Source organism: Mirounga angustirostris, unplaced genomic scaffold (assembly GCF_029215605.1).
Source record: "Mirounga angustirostris isolate CCGP_5_RB_7025 unplaced genomic scaffold, mMirAng1.0.hap1 SCAF_2, whole genome shotgun sequence".
Classification (NCBI taxonomy): Eukaryota; Metazoa; Chordata; class Mammalia; order Carnivora; family Phocidae; genus Mirounga; species Mirounga angustirostris.
The window spans coordinates 100,265,466-100,286,579 of NW_026991710.1; the positions used below are offsets into that span (position 1 = coordinate 100,265,466).

The 21,114-nt window shown below is 36.9% G+C and overlaps 1 pseudogene; it reads right to left on the reverse strand.

The window, feature by feature from the left end:
* Window positions 1–215: 215 nt before the first annotated feature.
* Window positions 216–9,377, reverse strand: LOC123848867 (adiponectin receptor protein 1-like; annotated as a pseudogene).
* Between the last annotated feature and the right edge of the window lie 11,737 nt (window positions 9,378–21,114).

Here is a 21,114-nt window from a genome sequence, read left to right on the forward strand (position 1 = left end):
AAATAAAACCGTCATTTTAAATAAGCTAAATCAAAATTTTCTAATCTAAGGTGATATAATGATCAACCATAAATGAGAGACCACAGATGCTACTTTAATGGTTTCTCACAACATGACCCAAATACCTGGGGACATCTGCAGCAGTGAAAATTTTTTTCCTCTCAGGTCAACAAAGGAATTATTTTGAAAAACACTTGAATTTCCTCCCCCACCCCTCAGAGAAGGGAATCATCAGTACAGCTACCCTCTAGGTCCTAACGGAATTCTTGGAAGGTTGGAGACCCCGTAGAAGTGGACAAAGGCTGCGGCCACCACCAGGGCATGGAAAATCTGATGAGAATGGATTTCCCAAGGAAGAAGCACTCAGGAATTCCAGCAGCATAAAAGCCAGCTCCACTGATGTACATCACAGCCATGAGGAAGAACCAGCTCATCTGGCCCACTGTGGTGGCCTTGACAAGGCCCTCGACAATCGTAAAGTGATGGCGGGCACAGCACCGCTCACAGCAAGCCCCGGGAACACTCCTGCCCTTGTCTGCCAGTGCTTAGGAGTGGCAAACGGTCCCACTGTGCCACAGTGATGGCAGAGATGCCCAGGACACAGATGGTGGAGAGGTAGGTGAGCCATGGCTGTGGGGAGCAGTAGGAGCAATCGAGCCAGGGGACAAAGCTCCCCATTATCAGCAGAGCAATCCCTGAATAATCCAGTTTGGAAAAATGTCTGAGAGACTTTCTCTGAATGACAACAGATGGTGTGAAAGAGCCAGGAGAAGCTGAGGCAGAGCACTGCACCCAAAAAGAACATCCCCCAAACCACCTGCTCCTGTGCAGGGGCCATGAAGTACACATTAGGTCTGAGCATGGTCAAGATTCCCAAAAAGAGGGCGCCTGGGTGGCTCAGTTGGTTAAGCGACTGCCTTCGGCTCAGGTTATGATCCTGGAGTCCCAGGATCGAGTCCCGCATCGGGCTCCCTGCTCGGCAGGGGGTCTGCTTCTCCCTCTGCCCTCTGCCCTCTCGTGGTCTCTGTCTCTCAATCTCTCTCTCTCAAATAAATAAATAAAATCTTTAAAAAAAAAAAAAAAAGATTCCCAAAAAGAGAAAGAGCACAAAGCCAAGCAGATGGGTCCAGATGTTGCCAGTTTCTGTATGGCGGTGGAAAATGCTCTTGAAGCAAACCCAGGAGGAGGGCAGCGGTGCTCCACGGCCATGTAGCAAGTAGTCATTGTCCTTTAGCCGGTCGGGGAGTACGTCATATGGGATGACCCTCCAGTATCCCTCCCAGACCTTTCACACACAATCTCCCCCACCTTCCCCATGGCATGGTGGGCTTGCAGGGGAGGTCAGTACCTGCACCTCCTCCTCCTCTTCCTGGGGCCCTGGGCATGCTTGCTCTTCTTCAGCTGCTGTGGGTGGGCTCTGCTGGGGGCCACAGTCCCCTGCGCTATATATCCCTCGGCGCTGGAGGTGGCCTGCTGAGCCGCCCCAGATCTCAGCGCCCTCCCCTGCAGCAGTGAAATTAAGTCTTACCTAATGACTGAAAATCAGTCACTGAAGAAATTCATCTACCAAAAGCCTTTATAATAATAGTCAAGAAAAAAGTTGGATGGTGTGAAAATTAATGTAAAAGTGGAAGCAATTTTCACTGCATTTGTATATTTGAGAACCAATTTAAAAATTTATAGATTAACAATTTAAGTAGCTATATGTATTATAATGGCATTGACCATCAGACTCTGCTTATCTATCACACATTACCATTACCCATTCATTCTAACAGTAAAAATAAATTTGAAGAATGACAGTTTTGGTATGCAATATTATGAAAGAGAAGTTAATCAAATTCTACAGCTAAAAGAAAAAGAAAAAAGTCTTTCAGAACACTGCTAGGTACAAGGAGAAGAGACTAGAAGCACAGAGTTTGAGAGAGGAAGAGATGAGATTAAAACAGAAGATACCAGGATTCTAGTGCTGTGAGAGCCCGTGGTCAGCCTCATCTCTTGCCTCATTTCTCCTCCTACCAAGGGCACTTTATGTTCCAAAGCGACGTAGGCAATTTCATTTTCCCGAAATCGTTATGCTCTTTGATGTCAAGTGGCCCCTCTTCATTGCATGTATCCCCCACTCCTAGCTGACAAGCATTCACTCTAAATTCTGACTCCCTCGGCTTTCTGAAGCTTTTTCCAAACCCCCACATTTCCCCTCTTCCTTTGCTGGAATGCACAACTCTTCCTTCCATGCCCACACACTACTCTCCACACATTATTGTCACAGCCCCTTAACTCTATCTATAGGCTTATTTTTATACTTGCTTTGTCCCCAGGTCATTCAAGTGTTAGAGTAATAGTTAGCAGGCACCTCCGACTCATCTTTGCAGCCATGACCACGGAGCACAGTGTCCATGTCACCTAGTACAACCCAGACATAGAGAGCGTTCTGCAAAGATTTCATGAATTCAAGTAATTCTTGAAATCCAGTTGTCAGAATACTGTTCAACTGAAAATCTAACATGCTCAAATTAAATCTATGATGCCAGAGAACATGAATCTAGTAAGATTTAGAGCAAAGTTTTAAAAGACTCTGGGTTTTTAAGACCTCATTCCGGAGTTATGGGTATTAAGGAGTTCCTTCTGATACACATCCATCAATTAAGGATGGGAGTGAGTAAAAGGGGGTTGAATCTTCACAAGCAAACAATTTAATGTCACTTGTCACATTAAAATTTACAGCGTAAGAGATTTGAAACACATCATGGAATACAAAAAAAAAAAAAACCAGCTCTGAGTTCCCTGGACAGTCCTGGGATGTAGATTAGAACCAAAACACCTAATTTTTCTTTCTCTTTTAAGCCTATTTCATAGTCCAATCCTGCAGCCCCACCCACAATCATTTTTTTCTTAAGATTTTTATTTATTTATTTGAGAGAGAGAGAGAACGAGCTGGGAGAGGCAGAGGGAGAGGGAGAAGCAGGCTCCCCGCGGAGCAGGGAGCCCAATGCGGGGCTCGATTCCAGGACCTTGGAATCATGAGGTGAGCCCAAGGCAGACGCTTAACCGACTGAGCCACCCAGGCGCCCCAGGAATGTCAATATCTAAAATTTTTTTTTAAAGATTTTATTTATTTATTTGACAGAGAGAGGCACAGCGAGAGAGGGAACACAAGCAGGGGGAGTGGGAGAGGGAGAAGCAGGCTCCCCGAGGAGCAGGGAGCCCAATGCGGGGCTCGATTCCAGGACCTTGGAATCATGAGGTGAGCCCAAGGCAGACGCTTAACCGACTGAGCCACCCAGGTGCTCCCAGACAATCATTCTTTTAAGTTTAACGTGTAACTGTGTGTTCTTGACAAAGGCATGAGGTTGTTTTCATTTGCTCTTTTTATAGTTTCTTAAGTCAAAAACTGAAGTTTTTGCTTGGAGTCCTTTTTTTTTCTGATACAGGCATTTAGAACATTAAATTTCATCCGAAGTACGACTTTAAATACTGCCTACAAATGATGATATATTGGGTTTCCATCGAAAGTGTATTATCTAGTTTCTAATATTTGGAGATTTTTCAGATATCTTTCTGTGATTGATTACTGATTAATCTCACTGTGGTTAGAGAACACACTTGTTCTCTTGGACCTTTTTAAATTTATTGAGACTTGTATTATGGCCCAGTGTATAATATATCTTGATAATTGTTCCTTGTGCACTTGAAAAGGATGTGTTTTCTACAGTTAGTTTGAGTGTTCTTAAATGTCCATTAGGTCAAGTTAGCTGATAAAATGGTTTAAGTGGTTTATTTCCTTACTGCTTTTCTATTCTAGCAATTACTAAAAGACAGATACTGAAATCTACCCAACTATAATTATTGTGTTGTCTATTTCTCATTGGATTTCTGTCAGTTTCTTGCTTCATATATTTTGAAGCTCTGTTAGTAGCTGCATAAACATTTAGGATTGTTACATCCTCTTGATGAATTGACACCTTTATCATTCTGAAAAGGCTCTCTTTATCCCTGATAATAGTTTAATCTAAAATCTACTTTATCTGATAGGAATATAACAGTCCAGCTTTCTTTGGATTATAGTTAGCATGGTTTCTCTATCCCATCCTTTAGGCTTAATCTATTTTTTTCTATTTGTTTCTGTTTTTTGATGTAGTGTTCCATGATTCATTGTTTGCGTATAACACCCAGTGCTCCATTCAGTACGTGCCCTCTTTAATACCCATCACCAGGTTAACCAATCCCCCCACCCACCTCCCCTCTAGAACCCTCAGTTTGTTTCTCAGAGTCCATAGTCTCTCATGGTTCTTCTCCCCCTCCAATTTCCCCCCTTCATTTTTCCCTTCCTACTATCTTTTTTTTTTTTTTTAAGATTTTTTATTTATTTATTTGACAGAGAGAGACACAGCGAGAGAGGGAACACAAGCAGGGGGAGTGGGAGAGGGAGAAGCAGGCTCCCCGCAGAGCAGGGAGCCCGATGCGGGACTCGATCCCAGGACCCTGGGAACATGACCTGAGCTGAAGGCAGTCGCTTAACCAACTGAGCCACCCAGGCGCCCTCTTTTTTTTTTTTTTTTTTTAACATATAATGTATTATTTGTTTCAGAGGTACGGTCAATCTATTTTTGTCTATATATTTCAAATGGGTTTCTTACAGACAGCATATAGTTGGATCTTATATTTTTCCAATCTGAAATTTTTGCCTTTAATTGGTGGGCTCAGACCACTTATATTTAAAGTGATTATCAATATGGTTGGATTTAAATCTATTATCTTGCAATTTATTTTCTATTTGTATCATCAAGTCTGCCTCCAAGAGATACTATCCCACTTCATGTGTGCTATGAGAATCTTATAATAATATACTGCTATTTCTCTGTTCTTGGGTTTTGTCTTTGTTGCCATACACTTTCCTTCTACATATGTTATAAACCCCAAAATACATTATATCACTTTTGCGTTAGTCAATTATCCTTTAAAGAGATTTAAATAACAAGAGTTTATGTTTACCCACATGGTTACTATTTCTAGTGGCCTTCATTTATTTGTGTAGCTCCAAATTTCCATCTGGTATCATTTTCCTTCTGCTTCAAAGGTTTTCTTTAACATTTTTATATTGCAGATCTACTACTGATAAATTATTGCAGTTTTAAAAAAAAAATTATTTAAGTTTTTGTGTGTTTGAAAACGTCTTTGTTCTCATTTTTGAAAGGCATTTTCACAAGTGTCTAAATCTAGGGTGGCAATATTTTCTTTCAGTCTCTGAAGTTCTGCTCTGCTTCTAGCTTGCGTTGTTTCTGATGAAAAATCTGCTATGAACTTTATTTCTCTGTACATAAGGAGTCTTTCTTTTTTATTTTTTATTTTATTGTGCTATGTTAGTCCCCATACAGTACATCATTAGTTTCTGATGTAGTGTTCCATGATTCATTGTTTGCATATAACACCCAGGGCTCCGTGCAATACATGCCCTCCTTAATACCCATCACCAGGCTCACCCATCCCCCCACCCCCGTCCCTCTAAAACCCTCAGTTTGATTCCCGGAGTCCATAGTCTCTCATGGTTAATCTCCCCCTCTGATTTCCCCCCCTCCATTTTTCCCTTCCTTCTCCTAATGTCCTCCATGCTATTCTTTATGTTCCACATATAAGTGAAACCATATAATTGTCTTTCTCTGCTTATTTCACTTAGCATAATCCCCTCCAGTTCCATCCGTGTCGATGCAAATGATAGGTATACATCCTTTCTGATGGCTGAGCAATATTCCATTGTATATATGGACCACATCTTCTTTATCCATTCGTCTGTTGAAACCAACTTCTGAACATCATTTTCTCATATATATTTTTCCCAACTGTTGGTTGTTTTAAGGAAAAGGGTAAATCTCATCCCTGCTACCCCATCTGATTGGAAGCAGAAGTCCCATCTTTATGGTTTATAGCAACATAATGACATGTCATTTCAATTCACATTTTTCAAATTATAAATGAGCTTGAGTATCTTTTCATATGTATGGTGGCCTTTTCATTTCCTTCTCTGTAAATTGACTATTTGCGTCTTTTGTTCATTTTTGTTTTTTGAGAGCTTATTTTTCAGCTTCTTGAATATTTTAGATATTAATTCCTAATCAGTTTTTTTTTTAAAGATTTTATTTATTTATTTGTCAGAGAGAGAGACAGCTAGAGAGGGAACACAAGCAGGGGGAGTGGGAGAGGGAGAAGCAGGCTTCCCGCTGAGCAGGGAGCCCGATGCGGGGCTCGATCCCAGGACCCCGGGATCATGACCTGAGCCGAAGGCAGACGCCTAATGGCTGAGCCACCCAGGCACCCCTCCTAATCAGTTTTATATATCCAAAACATGACTCCCGTTCCATCATCTGTCCCTTAACTATTTATTAATAACTATTCCATTCTTCAACTGCTTAACAAGTATCCATCAGGGAAAAACTCTTGATTTTTATTCAATTAAAATCATAAATTTGTTACACAATTTGTTTTTAAGGGTTTAACAAATTCTGATTTGTCCCTAATTTACAAAGAATCTCCAACATATTAACTAATTTTGTCTTTACATTTAAGTCTTCAATTCATCTTGAGGTTGATTGTTATATGTAGTGTCAGATATTTTATTCCAGATAGTGTTTCCTGTATCAATTACTTAGTGTATCTCTCCTTTCCCCATTTATTTGTGGTGCCATGTTTTTGTGTCTTACTATAAAAAAAAAAAAAAAAAAAAAAAACACTCTCAGGAGTCTTTTTTTGTCCACTGGTCAGCTACTGAGCCAGGACCTCACTGTTGCTATTCGTTGGCTTTACAGTTTTTTTAGTCACAATAGCTAATAGGTATCAAGAACCTCAGATAAATCCAGGTAGAATTCTGACTGTGGAGAATTTACTTCTTTATGCTATTGACTCATCTCTTTAAAGACCAGGTATCCCTGTATTTATTCAGATCAACTTTTATGTCTTTTATTAGTGCTGTAACATTTTACTGAGTTTTACATGTTCTTGGCTAAATAAGTTCTTTGATATATTATTTTTTGCTTATGATTGCTATTTCAGCTTTATTGTATTGTTATTGGGTTCCTGTTTGTATAGAGAAATTGTTAGCTCTGTGGGGGAAGAGGGGAGAGAAGCATTACTTTTTATTTTGAAATAATCCTAGATTCACAGGAGCTTGCAGCCAGTCCCATGCCTCCTTTCTGCAGTCTCTGCCAATGTTAACACCTGACCCAACTACAGTGCAGTATCTAAACTAAGAAACTGACATTGGTACAATCCATAGCACTTATTTATACTTTATCAGTTATACATGCACTCATGAGTGTATGTGTATATAGCTCTAATAAATGTTACCATTTTACACAATTATAAGAGTGTGACTATAATATTTGCTATAAGATTTTGATAAATAGGGGCACCTGTGTGGCTCAGTTGCTTAAGCATCTGCCTTTGGCTCAGGTCATGATCTCAGGGTCCCGGAATCGAATCCCTCATCGGACTCCCTGCTCAGCGGGGAGTCTGCTTCTCCCTGTGCCTGCCACTCCCCCCGCTTGTGCTCTTGCTCTCTCTCTCTCTCTGACAAGTAAAAATAAAGTAAAATAAAAAGATTTTTATATATAACTTTTACCACATTGAGGAAGTCCCCTTCTACTCCTAACTTACTTTTATAATGTTATTTATTTATTTTAGAGAGGGAGAGAGAATGTGTGTGAGAAAGATAGGGAGAGAGAATCTTAAGCAGGCTCCTCGCCCAGCGGGGTGCCCAATGCGGGGCTTGATCTCACAATCCTGAGATCATGAGCTGAGCTGAAATCAAGAGTCAGACATTTAACCAACTGAGTCACACAAGCACCCTTAAAAATTTATTTTAAATTAGTGTCATTCCATACTGAGTGCATTTTTCTGTATCAGCTGAGATATTTATTTTTCTGAATTAATATTTTAATGTGGTGAATTACACTGATAGAGTTTGATGAAAATCATCCTTGCATAACTAAAATAGAGCCTACTTGATCATGTATTCTGGTTCACACACTTGGATTCAATACCACAAGACTCCCTCACATTACCCTTTTAAGCCATAAATATTCCCTCCCCCTGACAACCACTAAGATGTTCTCGATTTCTATAATTTTGTCCATAGAATATATAAATGGAATCATATAGTATGTGACTTAATTTTTTTTCCCACTCAGCATAATACCCTTTAGAGCCATCCAAATTTTTACATGTATTAGTAGTTTATTCCTCTACATTGCTGAGTAGTATTCTGTGGTATGGATGTACCATAGTTCATTTTAAACTATTCACACTTTTTTATTAAATTGTGGATACTTTCTAGTTTGGGGACCTTATGAATAAAACTGCTATAAACATTTGTGGACATGGTCCTGCATGAAAATAAGTCTTCATTTCTATGAAATAAATGTTCAGGAGTACAATTGCTGATTCTTATGGTAAATCCATTTTTAGTTTGAAAATAATTGCCAAACTACTTTCCAGCATGCCTTTACCATTTTACATTCTCCCCTGCAATGTATGAAGGATGCAGTTTCTCCACATGCTTGACAGCATTTGGTATTATCACTACTATTTATTAAAGCCATCCTGATAGATGTCTAGTGATATCTCATTACAGTTTTAATTTTCATTTCTGTAATGGCTAATGATGTTAAACATCTTTTCACTTTTTTTTTTCTTTTTTGTCATCTGTATATCCTCTGTGGTGAAAAAACTGTTACGGCCTTGTGCCCAATTTTGTAATTGGATTGTTTGCCTTCTTAATGTTGGGTTTTGAGAGTGTAATCTATTGTAGATATTAGATCTCTGCTGGGTATGTGACTTAGAAATATTTCCTCCCAGTCTGCAGTTTGTCTTTTTATTCTTTTAATAGGGTCATTCATAGAGCAGAGGTTTTTATTTTTGTTTAGGTACAATTAATCAGTTTTTCCTCTTATGGATCATGCTTTTGGTGTCAAGTCTAAAAAATAGCTCTAGAACTTGAATATTTTTTTCCTATAGCTTTTTTTTTTCCCAAGTACCAGTCATCTTTTATTGGATGTTAATTCTGAATTAGAATATGAAAGGATTCAAGGGTGCCAGGCAAAGGTCATGGTCAGGAATGCCGAATGTGCCTCCACACTGAGCCCTCTTCAGTGGTACTTGTGCCTTGTAACGATAGTAGTTGAAAAGCACATAAGCTGCAGGCACCATAGAAATACCAGCAACGCCCCCTTTCTTCACATTGACATACTTGTTGTAATACCGTAGTAACCTCTTTGAAATGCTCCAGCAATGCCCTTAGGGGTGAAGTCCCGCATCAGTATCCAGCTGGGCAGCTCTCCTAGTTTCACATCCATGAGCTTCTTCTCCTTCACGACTGATGCCATCTTGGAGTCCTGGGTGTCCTTTTTCCTATAGTCTTTTCTAGATGTTTATAATTTACAATTTACATTTTGACTCTATGATCCATCTTGAGTTAACTTTTGTGGAAGGTGTGAAGTTTAGATTGAGGTGTGGTTTTGTTTTGTTTTGTTTTTATTTGCCTATGGATGTCCAATTGCCTATTGGCTTTTTAAGTCAATCATATACATCTGGCAAACTTACTGAACTCTGTTTTAGTAATAGTAGTTTGTTGATTCTAATGCTTTTCTATGTAGCATTATGTCTGCAAATCAGAAGCTTTACCTCTGCCAATATTTACTTTTTCCCTTGTAGCATTAGCCAGAACCTATCACTCAGTATTAAACTGTTATAATAAGAACAAGCAGCTTTTTCTTATCCTTGATCCTAAAGAGGAAGCATCTACATTTCTTCATTAAGTATAATATTTGCTGTAAGGTTTTCATAAATAACTTTTACCACATCAAGGAAGCTACCTTTTCTAACGTCCTTTAAAATTTTATTTTTAAATAACTGTTATTTATGTTATTTAAATAACTGTTATTTACCATATCAAGTGCATTTTCTGTATCAGTAATTATTTTTCTATGTCAACATTTTAATGTGATAAATTACATTGATAAATTTCTGATGTAAAATTATCCTTGCATAACTAAGATAGAGCCTATTTGATCATGGTTTTTGGTCCACACAATTGGATTCCATTAGCTTAAGATTTTGTTTCTCTATAGAAGTGAAAGGGTCTATAATTTTTTTGCATTTTTGGAATTATGATTTCATTTGCCTCATATTATAAGGTAAGCAACTTAGCTCCTTTATTTTCTAGAATAACTTAAATAAGAAAGGAATTACTCTTACTTGAAAAATCAGCAGAACACATCTATAAAAACATTGGGTTTGAGGTATTTTTATTATAATTTCAACTTAATACTTATTGGTTAACTCAAGTCTCTCTCGCGCACGCGCGCACTCTCTCTCTCCCACCAATTTTAGTGACACTGTCTGAATGAACTTTCCTTGGATTCAGTTTGGTATGCAATATAGTGGATCAATAAGAAAGTCCATCCTTCTAGGGCTCCATAAAGATTACAGAAAGTATGAGAAAAACATGTCCCCATTTACTCTGCCAAGATTCTGGACTCATCACCTTGTGATCTTTTGTTTTCTGTTCTGTGACCACTTGAGTACAGTTTTCTTGAATAGACATTAAGAAAGAAACTAATTTCGGATAGAGAACATTATTCATTGATTCAAAATTTTAATATATTGCTTATTCTCAATCAATAAAATATATATAAAATCTTCAATCCTACTGATAATTACTCTTTCAAAATTATATTAAATGTCTACTATTGGCAGGCACTATGTTCACTTCTAGAAAAAAGTCAAAAATGAGCACATCATTGTTCTGTCTCTATGAGCTTACAGGCTAGTTAAGGAACAAGGCTTAGGAATAAACACTTCTGGGGTGCCTGGGTGGCTCAGTCAGTTAAGTGTCTGCTTTCAGCTCAGGTTGTGAGGCCAGGGTCCTGGGATCGAGTCCTGCATCAGGCTCCCTGCTCAGCAGTAGAGTCTGCTTTTCCCTCTGTCTCTCTCGGTCTGTCTCTCATGAATAAATGAATAAAATCTTAAAAAAAAAAAAAAAAAAAAAAAAACTTCTGATAGTATGCTGTGTTTCCAAAACAGAATGGAGTGACAAAGCATTTAAAATTTCATTTCCTTATGGAAACCACAAATTCAAGATGATCATAATTGTACATCTTAACAATTCGGCAAAAAAATATGCAGAGAATCTGTCTCCTATTACTGCAAATGCAAAAAAATAAGAGCATGGTCCATATGCAAAGCTGCTATTGAGGAGCTCCAAATCCACAGGTACTCATCATTATCTATCAATTCCATGGAGCCTTGCTTCCTTGGGTTACTAAAAACCAGACAGGAAAACAGAAAAGCTGTAAGAAATCCTTCTGAAAGCCTCTGAAAATAGAGTATCAAAACCACAGATGGTCATTCAGATAAATTGCATATTAGAAATGATAGCATTTCCTGAACACAGTAATGAGGAAATCAAAATTGGTATTCAGAAATAAGAAAAGATGGCAAGATAGTCAGGCTCTAGGAGAACCTGTCTGCTGACGACTGAAGACCACTACTGCCCATTTGCTCAAGTTTGGCTTTTCTGGGGCATTTTGAGAGAAAACTATCAACCTTAGTCCCTAAGTCTATTATTCAGGGTTCTCCAGAGAAACACCAATAGGAGGGAGATAGAGATAGACATAAAAATGAGAGAGAGATTTATTTTAAGGAATTGTCTCCTGCAATTGCAGAAGTAGGCAAGTCTGAAATTTGTAGGGCAAGTCAGTGGACTGGAAATTCAGATAACAGTTGATATTACAGTCTTGAGTCCAAATTCTACTGAGCAGAAGGCTTTCGACCTTTCAAACATATTTCTATGTTATAGTCTTGAGAATTTTTTCCATTTTGGGAAATCTCAGTGTTTGTTCTATTTAGGCCTTCAACAGGTTGGATGAGGTTCACCCACCCAGTTTATGGAGGATAATCTTGTTTATTGAGTTACTGATTTAAATGTTAATCATATCTAGTGGCTCCTATGTGGCTCAGTTGGTTAAGCGGCCACATCTTGATCTCAGGGTTCTGGGATAGAGCCTCACCTGGCTCTGGGCTCAGTGAGGAGTCTGCTTCAGGATTCTCTGTCTCCCTCTGCCCCCCCCAATAAATAAATAAATCTTTTTTAAAAAGTAAAAAGTAAATGTTAATCACATCTAAAAAATACCTGCACAGTAGCACCTAGACTGGTGTTTGACCAAACATTTGGACACTGTAGCCTAGGCAAATTAACATAAAATTAGCCATCACACTAACACATATATTTGGTTTCTATATTTGGGTTTTGAATGCCCTGGCTATATCTCTAAGGCATGGAATCATTTCACAGTATTTGGTAAGTGCCTCAAATTTATCTCCTTTCCAAGGGAAAGCATTAGATTTTTTTTTAATGTAGATCTGTTATTTAGACAGTCAGTATTCACCCATCCCTCATGTCATGTTGTTAACTATTGCTAATAGTTGTTAACTATTTTGAATAACCCTGTCTTATCAGGTAGTTGCACAGATATTTGTGTTAACACTTAGATTTTTCTTTTAAAAATGGTAATTGCTTAAGCTGTCATTAACATGTAAATTTTAGGTATTCCTCCAGTGTAAGAAAGAAGTTTTGATGTATACATAAGGATTGGACTTGTATTAAACTTCCAATTAAATAAATAACATTTATCTGTTCTGTTAAAATAAACAAACAAACAAACAAATAAATAATAAAACCACACACACCCAAAACAGTGTCACTTAGGTTAAGGCCTCAAGTCAGGAAACCAAGACTTAATACCTACCTTCACTGCAGTTTCAACACCCTCCTTCCCAAAATGTAACCTTTAACCAGTTAACACAGGAATTTCTCCAGTCAGCACCAGGAAATTTACTGATAGACCCCTACTGCTCCCCTTAGGAGGACTATCCTGCCTAAAACAATGGATTCTTTGTTAATTTCCTTTTTTCCACTTCCTCTCTACCTTTAAAATCCTTTCCTTTTCTGTAGTCCTCTGGAGCTCCCTTCTACTTGCTAGATGGAATGCTGCCCAATTTACAATTGATTAATAAAAACAATTAGATAGAGGCACCTGGGTGGCTCAGTTGGTTAAGCGTCTGCCTTTGGCTCAGGTCATGATCCCAGGGTCCTGGGATCGAGTCCCTGCTTAGCAGGGAGCCTGGTTCTCCCTCTCCTCCCTGCTTGTGCTCTCTCTCACTATCTCTGTCACTGTCTCTCTCTCTCTCAAATAAATAAATAAAATCTTTAAAAAAAATTAGATTTTATAATGTACTCCGTTGAATTTTTGTTATTTAACAGTTCTTTTTTTTCTGGCTTTTTTTGGTGAATTCCTTTTAACTAGAATATATTACATTTTATTTTATTTTATTTTATTATGTTATGTTAATCACAATACATTACATCATTAGTTTTTGATGTAGTGTTCCATGATCCCAGTGCTCCATTCAGTACATGCCCTCTTTAATACCCATCACCAGGCTATATTACATTTTTATTCAGAACAAAAGTCCATTTCTATTTAAGGATGAAATGAGTATTATAAAAACTTGAAGGGAATAAAGAAGGTACAGAAGCAGATGAATTGAGAAATATTTCCAAAAATAAGAAATTAAGTGATAAAACAGAAAGAGAAACAATAAAAGAAGTCACAAAATCAATGAAGCAGCTCTATATTCTCTGGGCACTCTATTAACATTTTGAGATATTCTAGCAATCATTTGCAAGCACCACAGTTTGGACAGCAATGTTTTGGAGACTTCTAAGATTGGGTAACATTTCTAAACAAGATTAGAGGATCCTCAAACTGTCACAGAATTATAAAATAAATATAATTATGACTATATTCTTGTTAACAGAAGAAACACTAGTCAGCAAGATTTGTTGCTCTTTTTTGCATACTTCCTGAGTGTTGTATTCTTATGCAACAAATGATAAGTCTTGCAGAATAACTATACAGTAATTTCAGCGATCTTGAACAATCCAGTTTACTACTTTATAAACATTTTCTAATTTACTTCATTTGTTTGTGCAAGAAATGTCAGGAAGAATCAAGTATCAGAGGAGTTCAAGATTATATATAACAACTAAAATTAAGAGTAAAATTGGACACCCATATGTATTGTGGGTAAAATTTAAAATGAATTATAGATCTAAATATAAAGTCTAAAACTATAAAACTTCTAGAAGAAAACATAGAAGATATATTTGCGACCTTGGATTAGGCAGAGTTTTTTGCCTTTTTAGGCAAAGGGTCGTGAACCATAAAAGATATTTTAATTAAAAAGGAAAATACAAACCAAGAAAATATTTGAAAAACACATACCTGAGAAAGGACTATTACACAAAATATATATTAAAAACTCTCATATCTCGGCAACAAGACCTTTTTTTTAACGGGCAAAGTAGCTGAACAGATATTTCACTCAAAATAAGCATAATAGCTAAGCACTATATAGTCAGTGAAATGTTTAAATTATCTTTTAATTAAAATATCTGTGGATATTTCCCTTCCTACTACCTTCTTTTTTTTTTTTAACATATAATGTATTATTTGTTTCAGAGATACAGCTCTGTGCTTCATCAGTCTTACACAATTCACAGTGCTTAAAAATGAAGGAGGGGAAATCAGAGGGGGAAACGAACCATGAGAGACTATGGACTCTGAGAAACAGACTGAGGGTTCTAGAGGGGAGGGGGTGGGGGGATGGGTTAGCCTGGTGATGGGTAATAAAGAGGGCACGTACTGAATGGAGCACTGGGTGTTATATGCAAACAATGAATCATGGAACACTATATCAAAAACTAATGATGTAATGTATGGTGATTAACATAACATAATAAAATAAAATTTAAAAAAAATTCACATGTAGTGAGATCGCACAATTAAAAAAAAAGTAGATCAGAAATTATAGAAATAGAGACTTAAAAAAAAAATAGAGAAGATCAGTGAAACCAGGAGCTAGTTCTTTAAAAAGATAAACAAAATTGATAAACCTTCAGCCAGACTCATCCAGAAAAGAGAGAGAGAGAGCACTCAAATAAAATCAGAAATGAAGGAGAAATAACAACTGACATCACAGAAATATAAAGGATTATAGGAGAATATTATGAAAAACTATATGCCAACAAATTGGATAACCTGAGAAATGGATAAATTCCTAGAAACCTATAACCTTCCAAAACTGAATCAGGAAGAGATAGAAAATTTGAAAAGACCAAGTACTAGCAATGAAATTGAATCAGTAATTTAAAAAAACTCCCAATGAACAAGTCCAGGACCAGATGGCCTCGCAGGTGAATTCTACCAAACATTAAAAAAAAAAAAAAAAGAATTAATACATTTATTTTCAAATTACTGCCAAAAACAGAAGAGGAAGGAAAGTTTCCAAATTCATTCTTACAAGGCCAGCATTATCCTGATACCAAAAACAGACAAGACACTGCAAAAAAAGACTATAGGCCAGTATCTCTAATGAACAGAGATGCAAAATCCTCAACAAAATATTGGCAAAATGAATACAGCAACACATTAAAATATATTATTCACATGATCAAATAGGATTTATTCCAGGGACGCCAAGGTGGTTCAATAATCACTAATCAATATGATACATCACATTAATAAGAGAAAGGATACAAACCATATGATAATCTCAATAGATGCAGAAAAAGCATTTGACAAAGTCAACATTCTTTGATAATAAAAACTCCCACAAAGTAGGTTTACAGGGAACATACCTCAACATAATAAAGGCCATATATATCAAGCCCACAGCTAACATCATATTCAATGGTGAAAAGTGGAAAGCTTTTTTTTTTTTAATCTTTAATGTAAACTTTAGTGGAAAGCTTTTCCTCTAAGATTAGTAACAAGACTAAGATGCCCACTCTCACTACTTCTCTTCAATATAGTATTAGAAGTCCTAGCCACAGCAATTAGGTAAGAAAAAGAAAAAGGCATCCAAATCAGAAAGAAAGAAGTAAAACTCTTACTCTTTGCAGATGACATGATACTATATATAGAAAACCCAAAAATTCGGGCGCCTGGGTGGCTCAGTCGGTTAAGCGACTGTCTTCAGCTCAGGTCATGATCCTGGAGTCCCGGGATCGAGTCCCGCATCGGGCTCCCTGCTTGGCAGGGAGTCTGCTTCTCCCTCTGACCCTCCCCCCTCTCATGTGCTCTCTCTCTCAAATAAATAAATAAAATCTTAAAAAAAAAAAAAAAAAGAAAAAGAAAACCCAAAAATTCCACCAAAAAAAAAAAAAAAAGTTCAAACTAGTAAATAAGTGCAGTAAAGTAGCAGGATACAAAATCAACAAAGAAAAATCTGTGGCATTCCTAGAAACTAATAATGAATTATCAGGAAGATAAATTAGGAAAACAATCCCATTTACAATTATATCAAAAAGAATAAAATACCTAGGAATAAATTTTTTTAAGATTTTATTTATTTATTTGATAGAGTGAGAGAACACAAGCAGGGGGAGCAGAAGAGGAAGAAGCAGGCTTCCCACTGAGCAGGGAGCCTGGTGCAGGGCTTGATCCCAGAACCCTGGGATCATAACCTAAGCCGAAGGCACATGCTTAACCAACTGAGCCAAAAGGGCATCCATTTAACCAAGGAGTTAAAAGACATGTACACTGAAAACTAGAAAAATCTGATGAAAGAAATTGAAGATAACAGAAGTAAATGGAAAGATATTCCATGTTCATAGATTGAAAAAAATAAATTGTTAAAATGTCCTTACTACCCAAAACAATATATGGATTCAGTGCAATCCTATCAAAAGTCCAATGGCATTTTTCACAGAACTAGAATAATCCTAAAATTTGTATGGAACCACAAAAGACCCTGAATAGCCAAAACAATCTTAAGACAAAAGAACAGAGCTGGAGATATCATGCTCCCTGATTTAAAACTACACTAAAGTTATAACAATTATAAAAGTATGGTATTGGCATTAAAAAAAAGACAGAGCAATAGAATGAAACTGAGAGCCTATATTTAAACCCACACATATATGGATACTTAATTTACAACAAAGGAGCCAAGAACATATAATGGAAAAAGGACAGTCCACTCAATAAATGCTGAGAAAACTGGACAGCCGAGAAAACTGGACAGCCACATGCAAAAGAATGAAACTAGACCACTATCTTATGCCATATGCAAAAATTAACTTAAAATGTATGAAAAACTTTAATGTAAGGTCTGAAACCATAAAATTCTTAGAAGAAAACATAGGCAGTAAGCTCCTTAACATCAGTCTTAGTAATAATTTCTTGATCTGACCCCAAGGACATGGGGAAACAAAAGTAAAAATGAACAAATGGGATTGCATTAAACTAAAAAGTTTCTGCACAGAGAAAAAAACCATCATTGAAATGAAAAAGCAACTTCCTGAATGGGATATAATTTTTGAAAATCATATCTGACAAGCGATTAATATCCAAAATATATAAAGAACTCATACAACTCGAGAACAACAAAAACACAAACAACCCAATTAAAAAATGAGCAGAGGATTTGAAGAGACATTTTCCAAAGATGATAAACATATGGCCAACAGGAACATGAAAAGATGTCCAACATCACTAATTATTAGGGAAATGCAAACCAAAACCATAATGAGCTATCACTTCACATCCATTAGAATGGCTATTATTAAAAAAAAAAAAAAAAAAAAAAGGTGGTAGAGAGTAATGTGGAGAAACGGAATCCTTGTTTATTGTTGGTGGGAATATAAATTGGTGCAGCTACCACTGAAAACAATATAGAGATTCCTGTATGAGCATAGCATTATGATGCGATCCAGCTATTCCACATCTGAATACTTATCTGAAGAATATAAACATGCTGATTTGAAAAGATATATGGACTCCTATGTTCATTGCAATATTATTTACAATAGCCAAGAAAGGGAACCAACCTAAATGTGCATCAGTGGATGAATGGATAAAGATGGCTGTATACACACACACACACACACACACACACACAATGGAATACTTCCTATCATCTATAAAAAAGAATAAAATCTTACCGTTTGCAACAGCATGAATGTACCCTGAGGTATCATGCTAACTGAAATAAGTCAGATGAAGAAAGACAAATACCATATGATTTTACTCATATGTACAATCTGAAAAAAACAATGTAGGCATACAAAACAAAATAAAAACTCAAAGATAGAGAACAGATTGGTGGTTACTAGAGGGGAAAGAGGTTGGAGGTGGGCACAGTGGGTGAAGGGGGTTAATCTTATGGTGATGGATGGTAACTAGACTTTTAGTGGTGGTCACTGTGTAGTACATACAAATGCTGAATTATAATGTTTTATGCCTGAAACTATATAACGTTATATACCAATTTTACCTCATTAAAAAAAAAATGGAGGAGGAAGAAGAGGATATCCTACCATATGTGACAACATGGATGAGCCCTGAGGAAATTATGCTAGGTGAAATAAGCTGTCATAGGACAAATGCTGCATGATACCACTTATACGAGGTATATAAAACAGAGAGTAGAACGGTAGTTGCCAGAGGCTTAGAGGAGGGAACATTAGGGAGTTGCTATTCAAGGGGTATCAAGTTTGGGTTACGTAAGATGTTGAATTTCTAAGTATCTGGTACATAACATCGTCCATATAGTTAATAATACTCTATGGTACACTTAAAATTTGCTGAGACAGGGTAGATCTCATGTTAAGTGTTCTTACCACAATAAAAAATAAAGTTAAACTACTAACTTTAAAAAGGAAAAGGAATATGTTTGAGTCCTTACAGAGTCAGTTTCAATATGTGGAAACCTTGTCAGAAGTGCTTCAGAGATTTAAAAGACAAACAAGAGTTAGAAAAATAGAAGATTAGGATGAAGGAATTCTTACAAAAGACCTTGTCATGTTATGGCCTGTTTGCCAAGATAACTAAAACATGCTAGAAAAGAGATGTAAAACCTACAGAAAAAAAAAAGTTAAAAAGTCAAGAAAAGTCTTAAAGAGCCCCCAAAATTAGGAAGCCTACAAAAATGTACTACACTTTTGCTTTAATCCATTTTCTCTGGTCCAAGTTAAAGTTGAAAATCAAACCAAAACAAAAAACAGTAGCTAACTGATCTTAAAAATAACAATAAGCAATCATGAAATCACCACAGCAGGTTCACTTAGGGCTCTGACCTAGAAAATGTATGGAGGGGAAAAAACCTCTTAATATAAATACACAATAATTAAACATCCAACAAAACCAAACATATGTAATTCATATGAAAATCAGGTCAAGGTTTTTCATCACAGATAAAATTCAAGGAAATCAGAGAATAAGAATTGGGTACAAGGAGTTCAAAGAAACAAAGGCAGAAATTTGAATCAGACAGATGGAACAGTCACAGAGTACCATAAAAAGAGCAGTTTGGTGCTATGACCAAGACTTTACGAGTGGGGTATTTGTGTCATTCTTGCCCAGGACTAGAATTTTTCAAATTAGAACTGATCGAGTGTATTATTGCAAACAAGTAGGCACACTGAACTGGACAGAATGCTGAGGAAGTGGAAAACAAGACTTTTTTGAGCCATTATTTAGACTTCTGCCAAACTTGAAAGCACAAAAAGAAATTTCTGCTTTCTGAACCTTAACAGATATTTAAAAATCAAGAGGCAATTCTGTTCTTGAAATTCACTATTCTTCCTTTTACACTGAGTTGGAGTTCTTATAGACCTACATTTTGGGCATAAGGCACTAATACTGTGAGAACCCCATCCACCCGCAGTTAGCTGACTGACCTAGAGAATTCGGGATCGATGCAGGAATGATTAAAGAGGACGGGAAAACAAAAAACAGTTGAGTACCCTATGTGTCATTTTGACTGGAAAAAAAAAAAAAGAAAATTGATTTTAAAGACAATCTGTACGCTGTACATTGTGGTAGAAAATGTAGAAATTGATTTGAAAAAGGCAATTTGATAACAAAAAGAGAAGGAAAGTGACATTTTTGTAATGTGGCTAGAGAAATGAATGAGAAAGCTGAATTGACATTACTCTCCATCCAGCTCTCCATCCAGGAGGTGTTTAAAAAAAAACAAAAAAACCTGCTAATTGTCTACCCAATATCGATTCTCTTTTCTTACAACAAAATCATTGAATTATTGGGATGACATAGCAGAAAACAGACTGCACTATTATCTGAAGACATGTTATTTGAGGCTTATCAAGAATGGTTGAAACAGGGACGCCTGGGTGGCTCAGTCGGTTAAGCGTCTGCCTTCAGCTCAGGTCATGATCCCAGGGTCCTGGGATTGAGTCCCGCATCAGGCTCCCTGCTCCACGGGGAGTCTGCTTCTCCCTCTGCCTCTGCCTCTCTCTTTCTATCTCTCATGAATAAATAAATAAAATCTTTAAAAAAAAAAAAAAAAAAGAATGGTTGAAACAAATAGCTTTCTTTGGTGAGAGGCTTCCAGAAAGCTGTTGAATATCCTTTCATACAAAAAAAAAAAAAAAAAGGTATCAATAGCCTACAAATAATAATTTGGGAGGTCCAAATTTTATACAAAGCACCAGAAAGTGTCCATAACAGCAGCAATAAGCTTAGCTAAAAATTAATTACTGTACCATATCTCCCAGCATCCCTTGCTGATGTGATCTGTGGTATATATAAACACAGATCATTGGATGGGGCTTCTAGAAAAGTTCTTTAAGCAGGTCTGACTCATCTAGAAGTCATGTCATTTTTACTTTTCCCCTTTCATCCTTCTAAAATGTAGATTCAATAGCTAGAGCCCCTTTGTGATCATGGAATGACCTTTTTTTCTTTTAAAGTAAAAGCCCCAAGGTAGGGCTTGAACTCCCAGCCACCAAGATCAAGAGTCACCTGTTCTACGAACTAAGCCAGCCAGGCACCCCGATTATGGAATGATTTTGAAAATGAAGCCACAAGTTAATGACAGAGAAAAAGGAAGGGAGAAGCCTGGTTTCTGATGAAATCACGGAGTCACCCACCTGGTCCAAGACTGGCTAATTCCAGCCTTCATGCTAAGTAAGAAAAAAGCAAGCTCCTTATCTTATTTAAACCATTGGTTTTCAAGATTTCTTCTATGAGAAAG